The sequence below is a fragment of the Ochotona curzoniae genome, unplaced genomic scaffold (assembly GCF_017591425.1).
Source record: "Ochotona curzoniae isolate NIBS_2020 unplaced genomic scaffold, NIBS_Ocur_1.0 contig_1014, whole genome shotgun sequence".
NCBI lineage: Eukaryota > Metazoa > Chordata > Mammalia > Lagomorpha > Ochotonidae > Ochotona > Ochotona curzoniae.
The window spans coordinates 5,066,891-5,073,638 of record NW_024464920.1 but is presented as its reverse complement, the minus strand read 5'-3'; the positions used below and the strand labels follow the sequence as shown (position 1 = coordinate 5,073,638).

Below are 6,748 nucleotides of genomic sequence, written 5' to 3'. Positions count from 1 at the left end.
TGAGAGTCAGCCTGCTGGGTCCCTTGCCAGTCTGCTCTTCATTGCTCCTCTCCACCTGTGGGCAAGGTGGAGGGCTGGGGGACCTGATTCTCACCTCCGGCTTTGAACAAAGGGCAGAGAGCTGGCTTGGGGACCCAGTGACTTGCTTAGGGAGACTTGGAAGTTGCTTTTGGCTTTGAGGAAGTGTTTCTTTGCAACAGAAGGTGAATGAAGATGGTGCTATAGGGGCTGAGCTGAGTCCGATTCATCACAGCTATGAAGAAAACCAAATTATAGGAGTAATTCGCTTCTCCCTCAAGATCCGCCTCGGGGACTTTGTTCTTTTGTGGGCAACAGAACCCAATTGGGTAGAAGTGAAACTGTGGGTTCCTCCTCTCCCTCTCCAGCCCCTGTGGCTGATTGACATTCTGGGCACATTTAGCCCAGCCCCCAGCCCCTGCTCTCCCAAGTATGAATCTAAATTACTATTAATAAGGGGCCGCTCCAAGTTAATTGGCATTAAAAGAATTCATTTCAATTTGTTAATATTAAATGAATGCTCTGCACTTTAGCTCCCTTCCTCGCCCTGGATTCCCAGATGAGTGATGGAAAGAGCGGGCGGGGGAGTGGGAAGCGCCTTTATTCCCGCCTGGGCCTCTCCCTGGGCAATGCAATCAGGCTCAGTGGGGGGCCTGATGGGGACTCTCCTGGCTCTTACTTATCTATTTATTCATTAATTCTTTATTTCTGGGGGGGGGGGCGGGGAGGATGGAGTGAAATTCGTGTGATTCTACAGGAGTCCTGAGGGGAAAGGTAAAGAACTCCAAATGGGAAAGACAGGTTAGGGGGAGCATTGTGGGAGCTGGGAGGGGCCAAGGGAAAAGGCAGTTGGGGAGGGGAACAGCTTTGGAGGCCAAGGGTCGTGGGCCAAGACGGTACAGCAGGTTTATGAAGCAAGATACAAGAGCAGCTCACACACCCACCCTGGTGTCCATGAGGCATTTGCCAGAGTGGCCTGAGGATGGCATAGTAAGTATGATGGTGGGAGGGGAGGGGAAGGAGAGGAGGGGGAAGGTGTAGGTAGCAGGTTTGGAGCCTGGAGTCAGCCTGACACTGCTTTTACGGTCTGGACTGGCTCTTAAACCTCTCCATGCTTCCGCTGCATAGTCTGTGTGTGGAGTTAGTCATATTCAGTCTCAAGGTGATGGTGAAGACATAATGAATTACTGGAAGGTGAAATGCCCAGATCAGTGCCAACCCCATGGGAAAGAATGGAGGCTTAGAAAGGTGGGGGACAGACACAGATGAGCCCCCTCTTGCAGGCGGGAGTTCCACAGGTTCTCCAAGACTGAACCAGATCCATGCTCTCCCCCAAGCCCAAGTCTAAGCCTGCCACTGAGAAGCAGGGAGTCTTCGGGGATGAGCGGGGCCGCTCCTGGCTTCTGCGTTAGCTCTTGGGTCCAGCTCTTGATGCCTCCCGGAGTCACTCATGGGGAAGTGTACCTGCCTTGGGAGGCGTGGGGGCTGGGGCAGCGGGAGGGGGGGTGGGTTTCTGTCTTGGTCTCACGTCTCCATGTGGTTAAGAGCGTGCTTTAGGAGAGCTGGGAGAGAGCAAGAGTCATCAGCCGCCTGACACATGATGAGAAACACAAATCCAAAGTCAGAAAGCCACAAAGTGGCAGTGTTGGAGTCTGAACTTGGATCTGCCGAAGACAGGATTGCATGCCCTTCTAGGCTATCCATCTGCTGAAGGAGGAATTAGGACACCTGTAAACCTGGGGCTAGGAAGGGCCTGCACCACTGGGTCTATGAATAATACTTGGGTATGAAGAGATCAAGTGGGGTGTTTTCAGTCAGGATGGACTTCCTGGAGGAGGAGGAGGAGGAGATTATGGATCAGAATGCAGAGGGGAAAGGCGTGCAGAGAGGAAGAGGAGGAGGGTATTGTGCATTGGTGAAAAAGGCTGCCATATAAAGGTTGCATGAGACAGGGCACATGCATTGGGTTTGCCTTGGATGTGTCTTGCTGGCACCATTCATTGTGGACATAGCATATGTCAAGTAGAGTGGGTTTCTTCATCCTGTTTCCAGAAGAGTCCGCTGACACCTTGGAAGGCCAAGTCCTCATTTCAGGGTGCATAGGTAAAGCCACGTTTGCCTGGCCCCAGCACTTCTGCCCATGCTGTCTGCTGAGGGCGACCTCCTGCCCTCCTCTCACCTTTGCTTTGTTCAGGAGCCAGAGAGAGGTGAGACCAAGAGAGTACAGGGGGCAGGCAGCTGGAACAGAAACTTCTTGTCCTCATGTGTAAGATGAGGGGAGGGTAAGAGCGAAATCCCTGGGGAGTGGGGGGCTCCAGGCCTTCCAGGCTACTCTGACCTTGGATAAATGACTCAGACCTTGATTGGGACCTTTCCCTGGCTGGGGGAGGCGATGAGGAACAGGGTCACTCCGGTGTGTCCACCTGCAGCCCCTGCTGCCCTGGTGCTGCTGGCTGGGCAGAGTTGGCCACCTCCCTCTGGATTTTAGGCTGAGAAATAAACTCAGTTCTCCATGATCTGTGGGGTCTGGGTGCCTTTTTGTCATAACTGTTTGTTGTCATTCTTCCTCATACATCTCCTCGCACGAAAAGGCTGCCATCTACTCATGGGAAAAATGACCAAGAACAGCATTTGCTGAGCTAGCTGTGAAGGGAAGATTGTTAGTGTCACTCCACAAAGACGCCTATGACTATGATTCCATCCTACAGAGGAGTAAGCTGAGGCCTGTCAGTTGGACACGGAGGGAGAATCTGGGTCATGCTCTGGCCCAAGGGGCAAAGCCCTTCCTAGTTCCAAAGTGGAAGGAACTGCTTCAGAAGTCGTGCTGTTTGGCCAGGTCTCTTAACAGTCATCCCCTAGAGACCCCAATGCTCCTTCCCGCCCTCAGGGGCTTCCCACAGGGCATGTGAGGTTTTCTCCCCACCACTAGCACTGACATGGAAGTCCCCAATTAATTCAATCCATCTTTTCTTTTTTTAAAGCATTAATTTATTTTTATTTGAAAGGCAGAGTCACAGAGAGTGAAGGAGAAACAAGAAAAAGAATTTGCCATCCATTGGTTCACTCTACACATGGCTACAATGACCAGAGTTGGGCCAGTACAAAGTCAAGAGTCAGGAGCATCTTCTAGGTCTCTCCTATGGCTGCAGGAAACCCAAAGATTGGGGCCATCTTCTACTACTTTCCCAGGCACATCAGCAGGGAGTTGGATCAGAAGTGGAGCAGCCAGGACTCGAACCAGTGCCCACGTGGAATGCTGGGTGCTATAGGCCAAGGCTTAACCTGATGAGTCACAGTGTCATACTCATCAGTCTACCATTTTACAGAGCAGGCTTGGAGAGAGGCCATGACCTGCTTAAGGTCACATACTTTGGGTGTCCATTTTTCTGAAGTCAAAATGAGCCTTCTTCTTATAGATACAGCCAAAGGCGGCAAGCGAATCCAGGCCCCACTCATGCACATGTTTGTCTCTGCCCACAGTGTTTTGGAACAGCCAGAACATGTCTCCTTGCTCTCCCCACTGGGGCCCCTGCTGTTGGCTTCTCTTCAGGGCAAACCCACCTCCCAGGGCCTGCGCCTCTCCTCCATCTTCTCCTTCCTTCTCCAGATGGCCAAAACTGCAGAGGGCTGGGAGAGCTGGGGCCAGAGTCGAAGCAGGCAGAAGGCTCCCTCGGGCTCCCCTGGGCGCCCTCCAGTCTTCTCGGGGCTGGGATTGGAAAGCTCTTGTCTTCCTGGGGGGCCCTTGTAGTATCCCAACGGGAAGGAGAAGAGGGAAAAGCATCGTAAATTACCCCTATTTAGACAAGAAGACAGAATGTTTCTTATGCCAGAAAAAACACAGAGAGACGGAGCTGTCAGGGGAGAAGGGACACAGTTCCACGCCTTCTGGGGTCAATTTATCTTGTGAGTCCAGCCTTGGGGTGACCCCCACCCCACTGCCACTGCCTGTGTGAGAGACAGGCTTGAACCGGGGGCAGCTGGGACACACTGGGCCTGTGCTTTGTTGCTTTGTTTCCCACATGGCCACCTCCTTGCTTCATCTCAGATCCCTCTTTCCTTTATTCTTTCTTTACTAACAACTTTTTGAGATGTCATTCATGTATTCTCCAGTTCACCACTGGAAATGTAAGACTCAGTAGCTGTAGCAGTCACAGATACGAGCAAGAGACAACCTTTGTAGATTATGTGCATCACCTGAAAAAGAAATTTCCAGGCTGGTACTGTGGCATAGCAGCTCAAGCGTCTGCCTGTGACACTGGCATCCCATATGGGTGCTGAATCCAGTTCTGGTCACTCCACTTCTGATTCAGCCCCCTGCTAATATGCCTTGGAAAGCAGTGGAAGATGGTCCAATTGCTAGGGTCCTTGCCACCCATGTGGGAGACTCAGATGGAGTTCCAGGCTCCTAGCTTCACTCTGGCCCAACCCTGATTAAAGTGGCTATTTGGGGGAATGAGCTAGCCACTATAACTTTCAAATAAATAAAATCTCATATTGAGAACAGTGTGGGGCCAGTGCGATGGCTCAACTGACTATTCCTCCACCTGCAAGCTCCAACATCGCATATGAGTACTGGTTCGCGTAACAGCTGCTCCATTTCCCATCCAGTTCCCTCCTTGTGGCCTGGGAAAGCAGTCAAGGACAGCCCAAAGCCTTGGGACCCTGCACCCGAGTGGGAGACCTGGAAGAAGCTCCTGACTTTGGATTGGCTCAGCCCTGGCTGTCTTGAAGCGAATCAGTGGATGAAGATCTTTCTGTCTGTTTCTCCTCCTTTCTGTAAATCTGCCTTTATAATTAAAAAAAAAAAAAAGGTTTTACTTAGGCAGTATGTATCATATATACTTAGATCAGAAAAACTATTGAAAAGATTAGCATGGCCCCTATTCAAAGATAATATCCAGACGTATGAGGCATTCCTTTTTTTTTTTTTTTAATTTTATAAACCTGTCCCCAGAAAGCGTTTGGCCTCCTGAGCTTTCTCTTTTCCTTTTCTTTCTTTCTTTTTAAAAAAATATTTATTCTTTTATATTAGGAAGGCAGTTTTGTTGGATAGGAAGATATACAGAGAGAAGGAGATACAAAGAGAAAGATCTTCTGTCTGCTGGTTCACTCCCCAGGTAGCTGCAATGGCTGGAGCTGAGCTGATCTGAACCCAGGAGTCAGTAGCTTCCTTTGGATCTCCCACATGGGTGCAGGATCCCAAAGCTTTGGGCCGTCCTTGACTGCTTTCCCAGTCCATAAGCAGGGAGCTGGATAGGAAGTGGGGCTGCCAGGATTGGAACCAATGCCCATATGGGATCCTGGCACGTGTTTGTTTAGCCATTAGAATAGTGTGCTGGGTCTGGCATTCCATATTCTTTCTAAATATTTATTTTAAAAGATTTATTTGGCTACTTATTTAAATTTTTTTTTTTTTTTGAAAAACAAAGTTACACAAAGAGCTATCTTCCATCCCTTGGTTCACTTCCCAAATGACCACAACAGCTGGAACTGGGCTGATCTGAAACCAGAAGCCTCCTCTGGGTCTCCCATATGGATGCATAGGCCCAAGCATTTGGACCATCCTCTGTTGCTTTCCAAGTACATTAGCAGGGAGCTGGATTGAAAGTGAAGCAGCCAGCACTCAAACCAGTGCCCAAATGAGATGTCAGCACCACAGGTGGAGGATTTATCCACTATGCCACAGTGCTGGTCTTTGCAGTCCATATTTTTATGTTCTTAAAACTTTATGTATGAGATGCATGGAAGATGCATGCTTTGTGTATATATATATGTTAAAGATTTATTTATTTTTATTTTTATTTTTATTTTTAAAGACAGAGAAGAGGAGAGACAAAGAGGAAGATCTTCCATCTGATGATTCATTCTCCAAAAGTCTGCAACAGCTGGAGCTGAACTGATCCGAAGCCAGGAGTCAGTAGCTTTTTCCGAGTCTTCCATGCTGGTGCAGGGTCCCAAGGCTTTGGGCCATCCTCGACTGCTTTCCCAGGTCACAACAGGGAGCTGGATAGGAAGTGGGGTGGCCAGAATTAGAACCAATGCCCATAGGGGTCCTGGCAAGGACTTTAGGAGCTAGGCTACCACTCTGGGCCCATATATATTTTTAAAACTATTTTGTGAAAAACAAAAACCGTAGGCCACTGGCACCACCTCCTTGCCCAGCCTTGAATGGCAATGGCGGATCTAGTTTGTGTCCCTGTGTGTCTGCCCCGTGCCTTGCGTCCTGTGACATGTGACCCATTGGGACTGTTGCTTTTATTTAGCGCTGTATCCTCAGGGCTCCCCTACAAGGTGGCATTTATCAGTTCCTCCTGCCTTCCTTGTGGTTGATAACCATTGTCTGGCCCCATTCTGTTTATCTGTCCACTGGTGGACAACAATCTCTTCCTGGCTTTTTGATATCATGATTGCGCCTTCGCTCTCATGCCTGGGCAGCCACGATCTCAGGCTGGGTGTGTTGGTAATGGGTGGCTGCAAGTCCCAGGCAACAGGGCCCTGGGCATGTGTCTTGGGTGCCGGTTCTATGGGTTTGGCCAGCATTTACTCCCCTCTCACTGCAAAGTCATGGAGTTGCGGTTCTGTGAGTTCTCTCTCTTGCTCTTTCAAAGTTTGGATTTATTTAATTCAAACATAGATTTACTTATTTGAGAGGCAAAGAGGGGAGCTCACCCATCTGCTTGGGTCACTCCCCCAATGGCCTGTACCAGCTGGAGCTAGAGCAGGGCTGGAA

General features: G+C 49.7%; 1 pseudogene; it reads left to right on the top strand.

Annotated features, from left to right (window-relative positions):
- Positions 1-4,843: 4,843 nt before the first annotated feature.
- On the top strand, positions 4,844-4,943 carry LOC121164059 (annotated as a pseudogene).
- Positions 4,944-6,748: the final 1,805 nt, after the last annotated feature.